Raw genomic sequence first — 22,219 nt, forward strand, 5'->3', positions numbered from 1 at the left:
CTTCTTCTTCTTCTTCTTCTTCTTCTTTCTTCATGTAACGTGAGAAGGATCTGTGGCTGAAGTAGGGGATTGGCCCCAGCAACCCTTCTCTGGTCAAAAAATCTTGAAACCATTTTGGGAAGCTGAGCAAGACAGGAATTTTAAGCCCCGATTAACAACCTCTGAAAACATGGAGATGTGTCTGCTTTGAACATAAAGCAACTGCACCAACTTTGGAATCAGAGACTACAAGTAAACTTATCTCATCACAAAAGCAAAAGTAATGATTTAAAAGGAATATCCTGAAGAATTTCAATAGAAAAACAAGATTGGTGGCTTAATTTCTTATATTTTAGATGGAAAATGAACTAGCAGCAGAGTTCCCCATCTACACATTCCTATCAGCACAAAGGGAATAATCCATCAAAAGTTTACACAACAGTTTTATATATCTACCAAACAATTCATTTTAGCAAATTGTGTTGTGAGATAGTAGTGTCAAGCAATATAGTGATGTTACAAACATATGCATGGGATCAAACGCGAACTTCATTTGGATCATTGCTATCTTGGACTTTGACACGTTCTGTTGGTGAATACTGGTTAGCTTCTAAAATGTTTTCTCAAAGGCCGCTATGAAGATGCCAGTTCCAAGTCAACCCATTCTGTTCCAAACTGCTTTAATAGTTCAAGAGATTTCCCTTTGTCTCTGTCTGGAACTTGTCCTCTCTCTGTCTGGTCTTTGGAGAATCTGTCTTTGTGGGATTCTACCAGCCCTGCAGAGGAGACATGCCTGGAAAAAAGAAGAATTTCAAAAAATATTCAACTTTAAAAAAAATTATTGTTGTTGTTTTACTTGTTTCTACTGGTGCTTGGTGGTATGTTGGTGGTATGGAGGGAGGCTGAGGGCTTAGGCCCAAAAGCCTAGAGCCGCCCAAGTTAAGCCTACATAGACCTAGTCTGACCTGTTTATTTAAAAGTTACCTCAGGAGAGGACACTGCTTTCTTTTCTTTGTTCTTCTCTAAAAAGTTACGTAACTGTTGTGTATGTACTTTAAAAAATTTAATTTAAGATTATGCTGTTGTGGTGTTAACAGGTTTGTGGGGAGAACTTTTTTAAGCTTCTAGTTAAATCTCCCACACACAAACACACACACGCTCTCTCGGGTCTTTTTGCACTGCTGCCTTTACCATTATTTTGTGCATTACAGCTTCTATTTCTTGATTGTAAGATTTTGGCTACAATGGAATCAGGTCAGTTTACAATAGGAAAATCAAGGGAATCTTTGGGGGTTTCTGTAGGGGGCATATTTTTCAAGGTAGTCGCAAGGGTGACTTTGGGAGACGCTCCTGATGAGACCACCCGGGATTGGTGAAGTTTGGTTCAGGGGGTAGAAATTTTATGAATCATCAAAAGGGTAGCCCCCCTCTCCCATTAGAAACCATTGAAAACAATGGGAGATGAGAGACCCTTTTTGAGGACCCATAAAAGTGGACTCCTTGAACCAAACTTCACCAATCCTGGGTGGTGTCATCAGGAGACTCTCCTGATGACACCCTGTAAGTTTGGGGTTGCTACCTTAAACTACCTCCCCCTGGCAGAAAACTACAAAAATGCAAAAAAAAATCCCAATAGGCTTATTTGAACCATGGTGTGTGTGCGTGCGTGCGTGCGTGCGTGCGTGTGCGTGTGCGTGTGCGTGTGTGTGTGTGTGTCAAAAAACCCAAAAATATTCAGGTTTTTTTGGGTTTCCCAATAATTTTGAAGCCTGAAAAACACAAACCCATTTTTTCGTTGTGTTGTTGTTCAAGCATACACTCTGCTGCTTTTTCTTGATGCAGTGCTTTACCTACTACAGCTTCTGTTCCCTCCCGCTGGGCCGTCCTCTCCTCCCTGGTCTCTCTCACGTTCTCAGTCACCTGGATAAATGATGCAGCTTGTGAGGAGAGCTCAAGTCTTTCAGGGGCTGGTACTTTCAGCCTGCTGTAGCAGGGAGAGAAAGGCATACCAGGGGTGAAGCACTACAGCAGGGGGAGTCCCAGGCAGCCCATGGAGGGGTGCCAGCCATCATTCTGGAACAATGATTATTGTGGAATGACAGAATAGTTTGGGCCACCTGATAATAATGGTTTGTGAATGGTTTTGTGAATGTGTGTGCATTTTATGGAATGAAAAATAGAATTGAAATCAAAGGAAAGCTTACTCTCATTATGTAGGGTCCCCCACCCCCCCCCCACACACACACTGCTAGTATTTTCAGATCTGAGTTCTTTTCCTCCCAGAGTTTCCTAGTTCTTCTCTCTAGACAAAACAAATGAATCATTTTTTCAAAGGTAAATATGTAAACAACAGATGCTTTTAGACTTCCTCTTCCTTTCTAGGCCTACCATGAATGACATTTAGTTCAAGTTGATGCTTTTCCTTCCAACGAAGAACCAGGGGGGCTGGTTTCTCACTAGGCTTTTAATTCTCTAACCAGAATTCTCAGTAGTGGTAATTAGCAGTTATATCATGATTTATTAACCTGCTGGAATGTTTGAGCTATTTTTCATGGTTAGGAATAACAGAACGGGGGAAAAAATCAAAAGGCTATTCATTTTGGACTTCTGCTCTTGGCCTCAGAGGGCAGTGATACATAATGTGGTGTTTGGGAGAAGGAGCTGCACATGTGTGCATATTTTTCTCAGATAAATTGCTGAAGTGTTTTTCTCAGGGAAGTGGCCTTCAACAAATAACAGCCAAGCTACGCAGCCAGCAGAAACATGGATGCAGCCACTTTTGAAACTGCTCTAGGGAGACTGTGCTGGGGTTGGCTGGTCGGGAGATTATCTCCCTATGGTTCTGGTGCATAGAAACCTAAGTACTCTAACAGTGTCACCTAAAGAACATTTCCTGGAAGTAAGCTGCATTGAATGGACCTGAACAGAGTTCAGAGAAGACCTCTTTAGGATTGCTGTGTAAATGATCTAGCTTCACCTTCATCCTGTCATGCGTGTTTTGGGGGAGTCTCTTTTTTGGATGAAAGTACATTGAAGCACAGCCTGCAGGGGAAAAGTGGTACAAACCAGCCAAGTAAGCCCTCTTGGATTCTGTTGATTGTATAGCTCTGGTACAAAAAAAAGCAGCAAGTGGAAGAGCAGCGGCAAGTGGCAAGGGGGCTGGGTTAGTGGAAGAGAAGTGCTGGGGGCAGCTGGGAGAGCAGCAGCAAGCAGTGTAGGGGGCTGGATGGGCAGGAGAGCAGTGGCAAGTAATAGGGGGCAGAGGAGGGGGAGACAAGCCGCAGGGATGGGCAAGAGAGCAGCAGCAAGTGGTGGCTGGCTTCCTACTTTGTCGCACTACTGGCCTCAGTTCTCCCAGGAGAGCAGCAGCAAGTGGTGGGGAGGTGGACAAGTAAGAGGCAAGTGATGGTGCAGGTGAAAGAACAGTGGCATGCATTGGAGGGCTCAGGCAAGTGAGAGAGAAGCACCAGGGGCAGCCGTGAGAGCAGCAGCAAGTAGTGGGGGTGGGCAAGCAGGAGACAAGCGGTGGTGCAGGCGTGAAAGCAGCAGTAAGCAGTGGGGGTCTGGATGAGCAGGAGAGAAGGGGTGGGATGGGCAGGAGAGCAGTGGCAAGTGGTGGGGGGCAGAGGAGTAGGAGGCAAGCAGCAGGGGTGGGCAAGAGAGCAGCAGCAAGTGGTGGGTGGCTTCCTACTCTGTCGCACTACTGGCCTCAGTTCCCCCATGCAATCACTCACCACCCCTGGCTCATTTCCTCTTCCTGGCCTATAGGGGGAGGGGGAGGGGTGGCCTAATGCACCCCCCACATAACCTAGGCGTGTGATACCTTGGTTGCAACATATCCTGTCCCCCCACACGATATGCCCCTGACCTGATTCCCTAGTTTTCTTCTTTTTTCCATTAAGAAAAATTTGAAACTGAATTGCTACATTCCTCATGACCATCTCAAAATTCTGCCATCTTATTTTGTGATGGGTATAGCAAGTAGAAAAAAATCCTTTCTCAAGTAGCTTGCCAGTTGATCTGTTCTTAATAAGCCACAACATTCTGGTCAGCTTTGGCGTTCGTGTGCCTTTTGCCTCTCTCTTGTTGCTTGCTGAAGCTTGCTTCTTCTTAAATTAAATCTATGCACAGCCCTGATGTCCTGGAATTGGTATAAATAAACTAATGCCCATAATCACACAACTATACAAGCAGTAGATTTGGAGCGTGCTGGCAATTTCAGTGAGTATATGCATGACGCATAATAAACAGCACATATGGGAGCCACCTGGCTGGGGTTTCCCTCCCCCCATTTTGGATTCCTTGATCCCCGATATGCATGTTGAAGCCAAATGCTCCTTTAGCATGACCACCTGCCTACAAAGCTCTCTCCTTCCCAGCCGCAAAGCAGTAGTTAACATCCACTTCTACTGGAACTGGAACATCTGGTGGGTTTTCTCCAGTTGGAATTGGCAGAGGCGAACTTCTTGCAAATTGTTTAAAGGGATGTCAGTTATGTGCCTGCTCATTACTCTTAACTGTTCACTTCTTCGAGCAATTACTCAATTGATCAATTATGCCTCAGTCAAGTTAAATGCATGGCTTCAATGCTAAGAGGGGTCTGCCTTGAAACCAGGTTTGCTCTGTGAGTAATTCATTCGTGATGGGGATTTTACCCTCCTCCTCTTCCTCCCTCTCTCTTGCTTCGAGAAAGAACAGTTTGTGTCCTGCTTGGTATTAGCTCCTATTCCAATTGCATTTCTCTTTTAATTTGTTTGTTATTCAAACAAATGAGGTTGTTTTACCCTGTTGCGTTGTGTATTGTACCTTATAAGATTTGAGCACTGGCTGATGATTTGATTACAGAGAGCGCAAACAAAGATGAATGCTTTAAGAGACAGGAGTGATTTCATACTGGGTGGCTGTGCCTAAGCAGATACAATTTGTTTCGAGACATAATAAATACTGTAGTCCAAATTCATTAAAGTGGTGCTAATGGGGATGAGTTTTGGCACTCGTTTCTGGGATTTGTGCAGCACACTGTGTAGTTGGAAGGGGGGAAAACATGCTGGGAAAAGAAAAGGGTTAAGCTATGAATGAACTGATGCTGAACAACATCGTCTCCATCAACAAGATGCATTAGGATAATAGTGCCACTGGTTCGGATTGCTCAAAAGAAGAGACTGGAGCATCCTGGATTATAAAGGAAATATTAGAAGAGAGAATTTAATCAGGAGCAGAGGAATGTTCTGTTGATGGAAAGAATCAGTGGAGGACCAAGGCCAGCTGAGGCTTTGGGAAGCCTTCTGTTAATATGGTTCTCTATTGACTTGGCTTAGGTATCCTGACATAACCCCTTATTCTCTCTCCGTTTTTTAAACATATATAGCTGAAGAGTTTCAGGACCCTGAAATCTAGGAAAAGGTTTCCTTCAAAACTGGAGATTTTATCCTGTGACAGGTAACAATGGCAAGTTCCTGGGTTTATCCTGACTACAATCTCTACAGAAAAGCATGATTTCCCTGCCACCTCCCTCTTGCTGCAGCTTGAAATTTCCCTAGAACACTCTTCCTGAGGCTCAGCAAACCCCTAGGAATAGCATGAGGGGAAGTTGGAAGAGTGCCATGAGAGTAGGGAACCAGTAAAAAGAGTCCAATGCCCTTGCATACACGGATTTTTCAATAGTATTCAACCTTTGGTCTAATACAGGAGTGTCAAATTCATTTGTTACAAGGGTGGGGTATGACATAAATATGACTTGGTTGGGCCAGGGCCTGGTATTGGGGGGGGGAGGGGCTGTCTTTAGAGAGCTTATTAGGCCTACAAGCTAGCTGAGGCAACCCTCCCTCACTCCGAATCTTAGCACCTATCATAGACAGGCCCTCAGGGACCAAAGATAGTCCAGATACAGTTTTTAGTGGGTTCAGTCATTTAATGAGTACACAAAGCCTGGAACTAAGACAAGGCTAGAAACAGTGACCTGCAAACTTAACCACAACATTGCTGCCACAAGCTAGCTCAGCTGCAACCTTTCTGTTATGGCCAGTCTCCCATTCACTAGTGCAATAGCCTCTTGCATCTGGGTTACTTTAGTCTGGCTCCTGCAAAGACTTTGGATCCAACTCAGCTCACCCCATAGCTGCTAACCTGCTACCACATCTCCATTACTGTAAACTAGAATGAAGTCTCCTCCTGCATTGCCATTGGGGCTCTGGACATGGAGGTGGGGGGTGACGGAGCTGGTAGGGTCCTGTCTTAGTATCAAGAGTGTCAGAGCTAGACCCTGGCTGGAGAATCTCAGAGATTAAACCTGGCTGTGGATCCCAGCCTGAATGCTCTGCCTGAGCCTCTGGACCTGGTCCTTCAGGAACTACTGACTACTCAGGCTCTGCATTTACATGCAATGCTTGGGAATCTGGAACCAAAACTGTTCCCTCTTCTCCATCTGAGTCTTCCTCCCAGGGGTCCCCAGCCAGAAGAGATTAAATATTTGTTTCCTAGATTTCTACAAAGTAGGTTAAGAAATAATGCCAATCTGCTTTGTGATGGGGAGAATGTCCATCACAGCAAGATTTGTTGTACGGAAGTATTTCCTCAAGCCCCACTTTCACTTTCCATTCTCTTTGCATCAAGCAAGACCACTTCTAGCATAATTTTAATTTGCTTTATCACCAGAGTGGAACAGATTTGCCAGTGAACATAGCTTTGTCCTGGACATCTTCCTTCTGCACACTCCCCTGCACTGCAATTCATATCTTTCCCTTCATCTTCCCTTCCATGATGCTGACTCCTTCAAGTGAAAGAAAGAAGCCCATTCACACAGGCTTTATGAAAACAAACTACCTCTAAATGCTCATGGTGATATGTCAAGATATTGATATAATAATAATAGAGAGTGCTTGGGAATATCAAGTCCCTGTGTCCTCCACTGGCAGCAGCAGAAGCAAGTGTATGTTTGTGTGTGAAGTGGGACAGAATATCAGCTCTAGCACTTGGGTGCCAGCATATGGTCCAAAACATTGCTTTGCTTCATTCATTTTCATTATTTTTGGAACAGTAATATCAACAGAAATCAGCTTAAAAGGGCTAAGGCAGCAATCGTGACTTCCAGATGTAATGAGATTGGTGCCTTTAAGAATTAGTTGATGGGCAGAGTTAATGGAACCTGGCCCAGAAGTGTTTTCTGCAGAAAAGCTCTGTGGCAAGGAGTGAGTGCCTTCTCATGAGTGAACACAGAAAGGAGACCACCTCAGCTCCACTGTGCAGAGAAGAGTCCCTAGATAAGTGTTCCATGCATAATGGGCCAATGTTCATATAAAGTCCAAAAAGGTAAACTAGCAACTTCTCAGCTGCCTGATAGTTTAGGCAGCCCTCTACACTCATGGAATATCCTTCCATCAAAATTTAAACAGCAAGATGTGCAACTATCCATTGGAGTTGTATGTTTCAGGGAGCAGTGGTAGATGAGACAGTTCATTCAACAGGTGCCCTCTTAAGATCATTGTTTTGAACATTTCTTTGAGATCCATAATGTTAAGGGTAGAGTTGAAGACTCATAGCAAGCAGACAATACATCCATAATCTGAGAAAGCAGATAGGAGAATGTGACTAATACAACCTGAGACTTCCTGACCTCAAAAACAAGAATTAGTGATCCCAAACCACTATTTCTGATGTTCGTAAATATATGGTTACCTGAGTTCATAGTACATGCTTAGAAAGAAGCAGCGGATCATGAACGTGATCCTATCTGCGCTCGCTTTTGTCCTGCAAGGTTCAGTATTGCTTTAGCAAAAAAACATTAACCTCCTGATGCAGAGCGGAGCAGGTAACCAGATCTGCAAAGGTAAGTAATTCTGCTGGGTAAATATCATCAGCCGGCATTAGTAAATTGCTCAAGGACATGTTCTCATGTGCAGCATTCAGGGTAATATACTGTAGGCTAACAAAAAGAGAAAGTATTTAAGCCAAATGTAAGACTTTGTTACGAGATGAACGTTTTAAATAAAATATGCCTGTTTACAATATCTTAGCTTCAGGGCGATGAGGCTGGCGTAGAGTGTCAAACATGGTAACATGCTGCCCTCTCCTGGTTTACACAGGTTTATGATCTTCATGCCATCTACATTCTGATAAATCTACAGATATGATCCTCTAGCCACATGGACAGTGAATTAAGATTACCGTTACACTCCTTGAAGAGGGAGAACAAATTTAGAATTAGTGACTGCAATGTCAATGTACCTAAGGTAAGTGTCCTGTATGTTTCCCTTTGTGCTAAGTTCTCACATGAATATTTCACACAACATTTGAATAGGGAAAATCTGAGGTAAGACTACAGCTGCATCTGACTGTGCATATGTAACACTTTTACAGGACAAAGTTACACTGAGTTACATTGAGTTTAGTTTACTTTCGGCTTATTTTTGTTTGCTTGTAAGCCACCAAACCATATAAAGAATTGTTGTTGTTGTTGTTGTTGTTAGCATTGGCATCCATGGTGGCTTACAATGCAAACTGAAGATTAAATCCAGAAAACGGTGATTTGAGAAAAGATGGATTTAAATTGCTACTCTTAATTTTTGCATCCCTTCTAGGAGACTTTGGAAGACAAAATTCCTCACATCAGCCCTTAGAGCTGCAGATAGTCTCTTTAGAAGGAAAGCAACTGGAAGTACTTGGGATGCATCTGGCCCCCTCTGGGGTAGGCTCTCTGCCCCCTTCCTCATATTTCAATTTTGAATAAGGAAAATGGTGGTTTTGGTCCTGGGACCAAAGAGCCGTTCATTTAATGAGGCCTCGGGGTTGTCTCAGGGTTGAGGATCCCCACGGCAGAGGCTGGTAAGTGGCAGTACTGCAGTCCAAGTTATTCTTATGACCTAAGTTTGATCCCAGTGGAAGTTGGTTTCAGGTAGCCAGCTCAAGGGTGATTCAGCCTTTCATCCTTCCATGGTTGGTAAAATGAGTACCCAGCATGCTGGAAGTAAAGTGTAGATAACTGGGGAAAGCAATGGCAAACCAAGATGTAAATGGCAAGCCAAAATGTGAGTGACATCAACCCTTGGATCAGTAATGTCCCAGTGCTTGCACAGGGGATTGCTTTGACCTCTTTTTTTGTCCCAGGGTCACCTTCCATCTTCCCCTTCAGAGACTCTTTAGTAAAACTGGCAACTGACCACAACTTTACATGACCAAGGATTCTTGTGTTTTTTCCATAGATTTGTACTTCAACCGCACCCTATGGATCAGTGGAATCAGCTTCCTAAGGAGGTGGTGAGCTTTCCCTCATTGTCAGTCTTCAAGCAGTGGCTGGATGAACACTTGTCAGGGATGCTTTACAGTGATCCTGTATTAAGCAGGGGGTTTTACTGTATGGCTTGTATGATCCCTTCCAGCTCTGTGATTCTAGTATTTAAGTTCTTGTTGTGGTAGTAAGCCTTGTTCTTTTTATGCGGGCATATGTGTTCATATTACACAAACAGCACCATCCTAAGCAGAATAACATACTTCAAGGGCAGTGATAAAATCACCAGCAATGTTGTTTAGCGCAGAAAGGGGATGCTTTAGTACACCTCTTTAGGTACTACTCTTTGTGAAGAATTGTCATAAGCAAACCCCTCCAACTTCCTTCTATCACAGTTTCTCAAATTATCTGCATGTTGACAAGTGTCTTCCTTCAATCGATTTTTTAAAAATCACTATATCACCCCAAATCATGCATTTGAAGACACTTTTTTTACATTGCAGATCAGTATATTTCCTATGAGTTTGACTGAATGAAGACTGCAAAGATACACAGTTCGCTGAATGCATAGTGCCTGGGGACAATTTTCCTGAAATGCGTGAGAAAGGCAGAAAAAACTAACTTCCATGATCAGCTGCTTCTTCCCAGATTGTACAATGGATGGTTTTTTGTGGATTCTGGCAGTTTTATCAATAGATGTGGATGTGGAAAAAAAATACAGAAATAACCGCACAGATAGCAAAATGAGAGGAGCAAATATTTCATGACAAAGAATTAACAGATGAAATTTGGGGTTATAGTAGATTATTTTCTTGTTTCAGAAATTCATTCATCACAGCCTTCTGCTTAGTTCCAGATTAACCAAGGTAACTTCTAAAATTAATTCCAGAATTGGAGTATGGGCCGAGTATTGTAGCATTCATTTCATTTGTATCTTTCCCATCCTGTTAGTGCATTGATAAAGCACCACAGAAAAACCAGCTTTGACAAGATCATGTAAATAATGTTAAGATTTTTTGTGAAATGTTTCAGTGGTAGTCAAATGCATTCTTGGTGTGAGAAAAATAACACTCAAAAAGAATCTGGATACAACCTTGCATAACTCTTATCAAGTTGATGGAGAGGGGAAGGAATGGATGGGAGTGTGGCTTTGTCCCTTTTTCCCCAAAGGAGTGTTTTATTGTAATGCCTTCTTTTTAGGTGTATAGGAAAAACTTTCCAGTACATCAATGCTGACGAGGCCAAGAGGACACTTAATAATGTCTGTGCTCCGAATGAAATACTTTGTATTGTCTATTTTTAAAACCTAATAAAAGCAATTGTATATTTAAAAAAACATGTAAATGCACTTGAAGAGGACATAAAGAATCCAATTTGTGGTAAATGGCACATGCTGAAAGCCCTCTGCAGAATTTGGAAAAAAAATTAAGTCTTGTTTAGATGTCCTTAAAAGGTAATTGAGCAAATCTGTGGATGATAGCTGCATTAGTAGTGAGGGCTAAATGAAACTTCCATGTTCAGAGGTAGTGGAGAACTGGGGTCAAGAATTGGAGGAGTCTGTGGATTCCCAACCCTGCCTTTATGTATCTCTAAGGAAAGTGACTGGCTGTTGTGCTAAACAGGATACTAGGCTAGATGGAGGTTTCCTCTCATCCAACAAGCTTCTTCTTATGAAGTAATGGAGGACTCCCAACAAATCAGTTCCACTTCAGAAAAGAGACCATGTAAGTCAGAACCAAGAAGGTGGATGAGGAGAATTTCAGACGTATCCATCCCTACTGCCCTGTCATCCATAACAGCAACAACACTGTGATTTATAATGCTATATTTTCCACCCATATCAAAAAAGCCTCCTTATTGCCAGAGAGGCGTAGCAGTATGAAAACAAACCCCCAGCAGCTGTGACCCTGTCCCAGGCCTGGGCAACCAACCACAGAGAGATTAGCCACACACACTGCTCTGAGTAAACTGCCTCGGCCCCAGAATTCTCACACTGCAGCTGAGTTTACCTTTTTTGCTAGCTGCAGAAATGCCAAATAAATATTAGTTGATAAAATCTACAGGGTGCAGGAACTGGAAAACAAGGTTAGCAGCACTGTTCAAGCTGTGCTGCCTCTTCTAGAAATGTCAATAAAGTTGTCCTAGTTTTCCTTTTTTTCTCTTCAAACCCTAAGAAGAATTCTTCATTCACATGAAGCTGATGTATACCCATTCTGACCATAGTCAGTCTATGCGGACTACACCCTGTTCAGGGTAAAGATGACAGTAGATTTGTGAATTCATCTGCCATTTTCAGGACTGCCTTTGTTCTAGACTGCTCCTCTTGGGTCTTATTGCCTACCTAGTTCTGCCCCAAGGCACTAGGATCCAAGCGGAGCATTCTAGAATGGTGATTGTCCTGGAATGATGGTGGATTAATTCACAAATCTCCTGCCATATTTATCCTGAACAATGTATAGTTATGGTAAAGAAGACCCTTTCCAGCTCTTGCTAGCTGATTTCCTGTAACTGGACATTGAAACTGGGGCCTTTTTTTTTTTTTGCATGCAAGAAATATGTCCTACCACTAAGTTCTGATCCCTTCCCTGGAGGAAAAAATAGATATATAAAGCTACCTTATATCATTTTGGACCCCCTAGCTCAATTTTGGCTACTCTGATTCAGTGACTTTTCAGGACAGCTTTTTCCAATGCCTGTTTCTTTGTTTTTTTTTTTAACTTGAGATTAGAGTTCAAAACGGAGATCTCCCGCATGCAATGCCTGTGATTTGCAACTGAGCTGCAACCCCTCATCCACGAAATTCTCGTGTTCATGTACTAGTTACCTTTCAGTGATTTTTGACTGAAACTCCTAACTAAGCCAAGAGAACAAGAGAAGAAAGGTGGCGTAACCAGCTTAAACCTAAGCCATATGTGGGAGGTTGTTAATTTTTTCCTCATCACATTAGATCCACATCCATGTGTAAAATGCTTTCAAGTCACACCCAACCTCTGGTGATTGCAGTAAGGGTTTTTTCAAGGCAAGTGAGAAGCAGAGATGGTTCATCGTTGCCTTCCTCTACAGAGCCTCCACTGGAGATCTCCCTTCCAAATACTGACCCTATTCAGCTTTGAATATCTGATGAGACCGAGCTATGCTTTGTTGCCTTCCTTTCCAGTCAAATCCCTATAGGGCCTTAATATTAGTGAGATGTTTAGGGCATGTGGCATGGAAAATATCCATGGGAATGTCAGCTGTTACTAGGATTACATGGGCTTTTCACTTAGCCATGCAGTAGCAGCCTGAAAATATTTACTCTACATCTGTTTTTTGCACTGCATTGGAGTTTCCATCCAACATGAGAATCTATCCCGGTACTACAATACACTATTTTCTTCTTTTAAAAAATGGACATATTATATTGTCACAATTCCAAGAGGATGAGAAAGGCATCATATATGTCATTTCAAACTCCTTGAAAGGAAGAGAAAATGGCAAATATTTTTAAAAATGCTCTCAGTTTGGAAAATGGTCACCTTTCCATTTATCAGCCTAGACCATTGCTGTGAGCGTGTGTAGCCATGGCAGATGAGCAGCAAGTGGCAGCACTAATATTAAGTGGAAAAAGTTTGCCTGAAGTCTTCCATTGTAGAATGAAGGAAAGCATGCTGTTCCAAAAAGCAGTACAAAACATGAGCAACCCCCCCCCACTCTTTCATAAATAATAAAACATATTGACAACTTAGGCAAAGCATTCCACTACTAAACAGATGTTTGTTTCCTCCGCAGCAACAATAACCTTGATTTTGAGTACCAGAAGAGGTAAATTTTACATACTTGCGGGTGAGTCATCAGACTTGATTTCTTCATCCGCACAGCAGTCAGTGAAAGCTCACCCACATAACAGGAAAACAAGAGAGCTTTTAAAGGCAGCTCTTACAAGCGTCTTTATGGGCACATTGGTTTCCAAGTGGGTCTGAATTCTTAGGCAACACAGCCATAGAAACTGACAATTTATTTCTGAAAAGCACTGGGCCAAAAAGCCGAATTACAGACATTGGGGGTGGGGGGGGGGAGAGAGAGACCTAAACTGTCTGTGGTACTTCTGAGATGGGGTTATATTCATATCCCCTTTATCATTTCCATTTGTTTTTATTGTGTTGATTGTGGTAAGTATTTTTTTGTCCCTATTTGTTTGTTTTATGACACTTTTATGATGGTGTTCAACATAATTTTTAATGCCTTTATACATCAAAGTAACACAACAATAATGCTGAAAAATGGGCTCCAGGCGACCAAAAATACATTCTCGAGACTTCAGTTTGCACAAGGGAGGAATCAATTTGAAATAGGGGTTTTCAAGTGAAAATGATAAGAATGCCAAGTTCAGTAACAACATGTTCACAGTTTTGTAAGGCTGCATGTATCTGTGGATTGTCTAGCATCTCCATGTATGCACATATGTCCATAACTCCCAGAAGCAAAATGAGAGATGCGATGGATGAAAGACAAAAATGTGACTGGGGGGAGGGGGGGAATTGGGAAGCAAAAGCTCCTTTAAGGATTGGGAAGAAGAGTTGGTTTTTATATGCTGCTTTCCTCTAATTTAAGCAGTGATTTTGCTGGCTTCTGTCAGTGTCCGATGACGTTTGGGTGGGTTAACTTAGCTGAAGGAATGTCCTGTAGTTACAGAAGGACCATGTATATATTTTAGTATTTAGTATTTTAGTACCAGTGTCTATAATTGTGAGCAATAATGGGCAAATTTTGTATGCTGATTTTGTATGTTTATTTTATGCCAATAAAGGCTTGTGACTGACTCCTCTAATTTAAGTATCAAAGTTCCCCCCTCCCCCAGCCGTCCTTCCCCATAACAGGCACCTTGTGATGTAGGTGGGGCTGAAAGAGTTCTGAGAGAATTGTGACTGGCCCAAGGTTAACCAGCAGGGCTCATGTGAAGGGGAAGACAATGAGCAAAGCACTGTTTCCTCCCACTTCACTTTGCTCTGCTGCTCTTCCAAATGAACTTCTTATTGGAGTCTTCTCCTTATCTTGATATCTGAGACCATGCCAGCAAGTCAGAATTTCAAGCAAAGCAGAAATTGCAGTAGCCTTTCCAGCAAAGAAAACCTTTCTTCTAACTGCCAGGTCTGGATTCTGAAGAGCAATTGGATTAGTGTTATCCTCTGAGGCATTCATAGTGATGTCATCTGCTCCTCTGTAAACATTTTGCACCCTTCATAAGTGCTTATTCCCTATCTTCAGATAAGATCCATCTCAGAAAAGTTGCTTTCACTTCAGTGTTACAGATGCAAAGACAATTTAGTAACTACGAGACTAAGCATAAAGTCAAGATGTTCACTCTGTTCCCCAACACCGTGGAATTCTGAGTGTTGTTTAACATTTTCAAGAACCACCTTCTCAACAAAAGCTATTACTTTTCAAAGAAAACTCCCAGCTGTGTCCTTCTTCCCACTCATGAGATGCTACTGCAATACGGATTGTAATGATTGTAAGATCTCCCTAGACTAAACTGGGGCTGTGGGCAAATATCTGAATTTGGGTCCCTGAAGATCAGATAGAGAATCAGGTAGAGCAAGCCATAAAGTTTAGAAGTTGACCCAGTTATATCTGGGAAATGCAGGATACTTTGATTAAGACTCCAAGCCCCACCTTCTCTAGCCTCAGAAAAAAAAACTGTAGCATGGGAACTGGGCCACAACATCGAGTTTCAGGCTGAAAGAAACTTGTTCCCTTATATGGAAACAAATATTCAGGAAAGTGTTTGCTCACTTGCCAGGAAGAGGCAAGATACATTGCTTTTGGGATAGTCTGAAAACATACTCCTGATTTTGATTGAATGAAAGGAATTGTGGGAAACTTGTGGCGTCAATCCCAAGTTCAATAATGGTCAGAGAGCAACCCTCCCAGCTAGAAGATGAAGAGTTAAAAAAAATTATACACTCTGTGAAAGTCTGCAAGTCATGAACCACAGGAACTGGGAGAAATGCAGTGAGGATCTTTTTTTCCTTCTAAAGATCTCAGGCCCTTTCCGCACAGGCCTCCGGGCGCCCTCACGCTGGCAAGAATTCTGCCGGCGTGGGGGTGGAGGCCGTTCGCATGCAAGTGTGCGAGTGGCCCCAGCAGAAGCCGGCACAGGAGAGGCAGCTCCGCATGGAGCCGCCTCTTCCCTGTCCCTCTCTTACTTGCCTTGTCACCATCATTAAGCCCTGCTGTCATTAAATGCCTAAGCCCGCCCATCAGCTGCCCTCCGACCTCCAGGGGTCCGGAGGGACAGCGATGGTAATTTCATTTCTTTAGTAAGACAGCAGGCCAAGACGGCGACAGAGGCAAAATGCAAAGGAAGAGAGAAACTCGCGATGTTCCCCGGCAGTTGCCATTCGCACTCGCCCGCCAGGGGAACACGCTGTTTTTCGCCAAAACACCCCTTGTAAAGGTGTTTTTTGCGAGACGGCCCGACTGATACGCCCACAAGGGAGGGGAAGGGGAGCCAGGTTAGGCTGCTGCGTCAGCAGCAACCGCCTGTAATGGCAGCTGACCTGGGGTGGCGTTTCGTTTTACCGTCCCCTGGTAGCTGTTTTGTATCGCGGAAAGGGCCTCAGACTGTGTCCATCACCTGTGTCCATTTATGCCTAGACCAACTCACCTGTCTGCCTAGTGAGTTATTAAGCAGGAAGAGAGGGGAGCATATGACCGTGCTTGCACAAGGTCACCACTGTCCACCAAATTGTTGCCATTAAGGGAGAGTAATTAAGTTTGAGTGGTTTCAGGTTCTATCCTGTATGATAGGAAGGAAGTGGGCATGTGAGTGCAAGCCCTTTTACCCACACACAGATCTCCTATGACCTCTCAAATAACTGTGGTCAAGGAGAGAAGGGAAAGGTAGTAGTGGATCTCTACAAGTCCCAACAAGTAGAGGGTCTTCTTTAATGACAGAGCAGAAGACAGACTTTCCAGTATTTGTACCACATATAGCCAATCCAGAATCTTCATACTACTTTCCACCAAGAATGATTTGTCTTGTGGAATTAGCTGCTGCAGACTTTATAGTGGCCACTAGGTTAGTTGGCTTTAAAAGGGGATTGTAGAACTTCATGGACAAATTCATGTCCATCAACAGTTTTTAGCCTCAGTCAGGTTGCCAGAATTCTGGTGAGGGCTGGAGTTCTCCTGAAATTATAACTGATCTCCAAACTATGGTGATCCATTCCCTTGAAAAAAAATAACTTCAGAAATGGGAATTTATGACATCACATCTCTCAGGAATTTCCACCCCTTCCCAGACTCTACCCTATCCAGGTACCATTCCCAAATCTCCAGGAATTTTTCAACCCAGAGTTGGCAACCTTATATAACCTCCTACAAAAACAGATAATTATGCTTTAACAACCCAAAACCATTTCAATTAATCAAATATTTCATGTGTGCCATGACGAAGATCCTTGCTTTTTGTTAGCAAACTCCTTGAGCAAAACTGTCCACTCTTAAATTTTATATTGGTTCATCATTGTGAAGTTAAAGCCCATATAATAGCCTTATTATACCTCTCTCTTTATGGCACTCCTGTGCCCTGCCACCACCTCAAAAGGTTAGTGGCTTCCAGCTCACATTTACGTAGTGACATATGGAAGACTTTATTTTAGAGCACCCAGAGATTTTCTTGAAAGGATGAATTAAAGCTTGTGTTCTGTGCAGGAAACAGGGTGTCAGCACTCTGCTAATTGCGAGCATAGCACATTATAAAATATGCTAATAAGAAATTTATCTTTACTGAGCCACAAAGTGCAACTGAAAAATTAAGGGTGAAAACATAAAATTGGTAAAAAGGCACAAACATGGGAGGATGGGATGGGCGGCATAGGACATAATTGCTAATGCCCTGGTCTGATGCAAGTCAGGAGTGAACATCCCAGTTTCGGCTGCCTTTGCTCTGCCTTTTGGGGCAAGGGAAAACTTTGAGAAAACATGGAATCAAAAATGAAATAAACACAAACACTGATGTGTCCTTGAATATTAGCCAAGGAGTCATGGTCTGCTTCCAGCCAAAATAGACAAGACTGACCAAATCCTAATATAGTGCAAGGCTGTTTCAACTATAACATTCAGTAGGATCACCAGCTCTATGTTCGGAAATACTTGGAGATTTTTTTTTGGGGGGGGGAACTTGAGGAGAATGAGGTTTGGGGAGGGAAGGGAAGGGACTTCAATAAAGAAAATGGCTTGTGGAGATGGCAGGAGTTCTTTCTCTCCCTGTGACAAATGCTGTCACAGGGAGAGAAAAGAGCTCCCTAAGCTGATTAATAGAGATCCCAAAGATTTTGAAAGTAACAGGTTCCCATGCTGAGGTGCAGTTCAAACTGTGGCGTATTAAGCTCCAGTAATGGGGTTAGGCTGAGGGTGCAATGACGGAATATGGCTGGGCATTTTGTGGGCAGGCATTTCCTGAAGTGAGGACTGTGGAAAGGACACAGCCCGCTGCATGAGTCCCATGGGTGGGAAACAAATGCACACAGGCGCAGGCTGCCACATACGGCAGTGCACCTCCTGCTAGACTGATTCAAGTTATGCGCGCTACTGCTGAGAGGAGGGGCATAACTAAGGCAAAAATCATGTGGCAAAATCACCAATTAGTAACCCCCTCTCAGCACACACAAATAATTAGTAACCTACTCTCGGGAACCTGTGAGAACCTGCTGGATCCCACCTCTGCCCACAAGCCATTTTCATAGACCAAAACAGTGCTAAGAGGAGTTATTTCTTCATTTTCCCCTGTTTCATGTGGAGTGTTCCATACACATTGAGCAGCAAAAATGGGGAAATATCAGTGGCAGGATTCAGCAGGTTTGCACCACTTCGGCAGAACCAAAGTGCTTATAAACAACCAGTTGTTAAATTATTTAAATTCCCACCATTGGAATCGGTTGTTAAATTATTTGAATCCCACCACTGGGAAATAGCTCCCTCCCCAGGATTGCTTCAGCATTAAAAAATAATAATAATTCCAAGCCTGTTTAGGTTCTCCTTTAGTTTTCAAAGCATATAAAGCTGCTGAAAGCGTAGTCTGGTTCCCAGGCAGAGGACATTCAGATCACCTACTTCCACTTAGCGAGAGATGCCAGAGTTTGAACTTGGGACCTTCGGCATGTAAAGCTCTGCCACTGAGTAAAAGATGATCTTAGTTGTGGCCATCAAAAGCTTATGTTTTGTGGAGTGCTGGTTCAATGGCAGATTATCTGCTTTGTTTGCAGAAAGTCATAGTTCAATCCTAGGTCAGCATCTCCAGGATCAATTAATAGGTGATGTGTAAGATCTGGGCCTGAGACCCTAGAGAACTGCTACCAGTCAAAGTAGACAATATTGACCTTGATAGTCCACTGTTCTAGCTCAGTGTAAGGCAGCTTAATGTGTATGCATGTTCATGTGTGCAGGGCAAGTTTTAGTGGGTAAAATTCTGGATACTCTGGTCATATTCTAGCGTACAGGTGTCAAACTTGTGGCCCTCCAGATGTAATGGACTACAGTTTCCATAATCCCCTGCCAGCATGATGCTGGCAGGGGATGATGGGAACTGTAGTCCATAACATCTGGAGGGCCACAAGTTTGACACCTGTGTTCTAGCGCATCAAAGAGGTGGGCAAGTCATGTGATTTACTTTTATATGAAGGTTCAGTTGCAGATAAATAGGATGAGCAGGAACCTATGGGGAATCTTTGTTGGTAGCGCCAAGACATTTTTCACACCCCAGTTTGGGGCGGGGGTTGAATCTTTCTATGGAGGAGATGTCGGGCTGCACAAGTGGTTTTGCTTTCCTGGGGTCACTTACCCTGACTGAAGGGCAAATCCACAGATGGGCAATCACCGTGACTCTCTACAAAGCATCACATCAGTGCTCCTGTGCCCTCTCTGCTTCCGCCAGCATAGCATGGGCATTAGTTGGTTTCCACCCAGCCTTTGCTAGCTGGAACACCAGTACCGGGGGCTTGGGTTTAGAGCTCAATGCAGGACTTTGGGTAGAAGGGAGGCTTTTTTCTTTTTTCTTTTTTGCCTTACGGAAGCTCCACCCTCTTGGAAGGGGTGTGCCAGTGCCAAAGTAGCACTGTGTCCTGCCATTGGAGGCTCTGGACTGGGCTTCCTCTCTATAAGGTTGGCACAGTGTTCTTTGTTGTGCTGGCCTATGGTGTACAATTTATTCTTGCCAAAAACTTTTGATGATTTCTACAAATTTCAAAATGGCTTCATAAAAGTTATGGTGGAATGAACAAAACACTGCAGGAAGCCCTACTGTCCAGGGTTCTGGAATACCCCCATCAGCACCCCAAACGGGCAATGACCTATCTCCAGACTTTTCTGCTGGACCTTTCCTTAATTCCTGTGCTGAACTGCAAACAATTACTACAGTAAATCACAATGCTAATTCTGTTTTTTCTTGTTGACGTGTTAGCAATAATTTTATTATGTATGCAGTATTAATAATTGCAGTATAAAAATTTGTAGTGAGCTACAATCTTGTATCCTGGATTTTAAATATGGTTGCAAATGAATTGTTTCCCACCCCTCAGACAAATAGTAAACTTTAGAATGTGACAGAGATTAGATCCTAACATTCAGGTTCATAGTTGCATCATCACCATCACCATCACCATCACCACCACCATCAAAATAAATACATGTCTACACTATTTTCACGGAATTTTCTGAACTTTTTTCAGAATGTCTACAAACAATACAACTGAGCTGGGCTACAGAGTTAGATATGGTTGAACACCCCTTTGCACATGTGCATTCTTGAACAGCTTGGGGGGGGGGATGATTTATTTTCCCTCAGATACTGCTGTCTGTTGTTGCTGTTCAAGTAGCTTACTTATACAGAGGATCAAAAGCAGGACACAGAAGCAGGACACAGCCCTTAATAATGAACCTTGTGACAGACCACTTTAATTCACAGTTGCCAATAGTGGGGCGTGAGCAAGCCACATAAAAGATGTTATCTAGTGCCTAGGTGCCAAGTGGGGACAAATAGGGTGGCCTGAGTGCTATAATGACCGGAAGGAGAGATTGATTTCCCCTGCTATTTAGATGTTAGGGCATCAAAGCATAAAGGAAGAAAGAACTAACCATAGATAGTGTGCAGCTGCATGACTGTCTGGCTAGGTGTTTCAGTCATGTGGTTAAAAGTAGGGGCAAAATGAAGAAATCAGCGATTGGACTTATGTGTAAGGCATGATTACCAAAGTGAGTATGTTCATTTGGTAAACATGTTTGAGGACAGTTCTCAGTGTGCCTTCACACCAAAGTGTGCTTCAGGTGAAATCTGGTGGCAGCATAGGGTGTACAAACTTTGCTAATATTATTGAGAGCCAAAGGAGATGCCGGGGATTCTGTTTTATAGAACTCCCAGTTTCGTTTTTTAACCTTTTTATGGAGCTACTATGTAGGGCCCCAATTCCAGTCAGACACATGACATGACATGACATGAGGAAAGTTAAACCTTCCTCTAAGCTGTTTTCTGTCCTGAAATGACCTGGACAACACCCTTCTTTGGACCTCTGATAGTCTCCAGAAGTATTTGCATTCAGTTCCTATTAAATGCCTTGAGTCAAATTGAATTGATAGTGAGGGGCCTGCTGAGAAGAGGGGTCACAGGAGGGCAAGGAAGTAACTCTGCTGAAAGAGAAATTAAACCAACTCTGTGAATGAATTATAGGTTAACTAGTATTCTGTTCAGCAGAGCACTTGTCGGTGTTATTTATATCAGTTTCTGAGAGGGAAAATGTAATAAAATGAACTCTCTAAGAATAAAAAAGAACATTACCTACCCCTCAGGCAATCAGAATTCCATGACATTTTTTTCCAGCAGGGTTCTTCAGTGCTCACACTTTGTAATAAAGTTAAGCGGTGTTTTGATCCAATTTATAAATTTGGATCCATTTCTTTTGTATTTTGTGCCTGAACTCTCTGTATACTCACTTATGCAAAACTGCATCCCAGGATAACACAGGTGTCTCCCCCATAAACCATTTCATAGCTCAATTCACTAGTCAACTCATGGGAATGATGCTGAAAGGAAGAGATGTTGAACAACACAGTCCCTCATGAGCAATATTAATTGTCCTCTTGAAGGTGGTGTTGTTCTGATAGGCTTAACTCAGAGTGATTATGAAGAGCACAGTGGATTTAGGCTGTGAACTGAATAGCTGGAAACTTGGAATGTATTTGTTGGACTTGCAAGAGCAGTCATTCTCCTTGGAAAGATTGGCAGTTTCTGAAAGATGCAGATGTGTGCACATTGCTTGGGTAGGAAGCAGAGGCATAGCTGGGTCAAACTGTGCCTGGTGCGCAGTCTATATTTTCCACCCCCCATGGCCCCCCATGATGCCCCCTCATCCCCCCTTACCTTAGTTCCTTTCCTTTTCCTAGAACTTTTTCAGGCTGAAAAAAGGCCTATTCACAGTTCAGGCTTAAAAACAGCCTGATGGGAAACTATACCTCCAAGGAGACCTTGTGAGCCCCAAGGTCTCCTGGGAACTGTACTTCCTCAGGCCATTTTTAGCTTGTACTGTGAACAGGCCTTTTTTAGCCTGAAAAAGTTCTAGGAAAAGGAAAGGAACTAAGGTAAGTGTAAGAAGAGGGTGGGGAGGAGTCGCGGGGGGCCCCATGGGGGGGTTGCCGCAGGGGAAGGGCGAGGGGCCCGGTGCACAGAGCACCCCATCCCCTTGTAGCTCCGCCACTGGTAGGAAGGGATACTTTCATAGAAATTGTGTGGTTCATTTGCTGCTTTCCTAACCTTTGTCTAAACAGCACCCCCATGTCTAGGGGTGGGCAAAATAAATTATCGGTATTTTTCAGGTTGGGTTTATTAAACCTGGAAATTAAAAAAGCCAATGCTACATATCAGCTTTTGGGAAATTTTCCAAATCTGATCCTGAAAAATATGTCTTCCTCCAGACATCATGTGGGTCTGGGAGGCAACAGGTAGAACAGCACAGAGCTGAACCCATACTGCTTGCTAACTCCAAG

General features: G+C 43.1%; 1 long non-coding RNA gene across 2 annotated transcripts in view; it reads right to left on the reverse strand.

Annotated features, from left to right (window-relative positions):
* Positions 1–276: 276 nt before the first annotated feature.
* The window catches only part of LOC125442837, a 96,805-nt gene continuing 74,862 nt past the window's right edge, over positions 277–22,219 (reverse strand). The window contains exons 3-4 of one of the 2 annotated variants that reach the window (XR_007246038.1): positions 1,797–1,899; positions 277–772 (exon numbers count right to left, since the gene is read on the reverse strand). This is a non-coding gene — a long non-coding RNA (uncharacterized LOC125442837). The remainder of the gene's footprint in view (positions 773–1,796; positions 1,900–22,219) is intronic. The other variant, XR_007246039.1, reaches the window with a different exon arrangement.

The sequence above is a fragment of the Sphaerodactylus townsendi genome, linkage group LG13, assembly GCF_021028975.2.
Source record: "Sphaerodactylus townsendi isolate TG3544 linkage group LG13, MPM_Stown_v2.3, whole genome shotgun sequence".
NCBI lineage: Eukaryota > Metazoa > Chordata > Lepidosauria > Squamata > Sphaerodactylidae > Sphaerodactylus > Sphaerodactylus townsendi.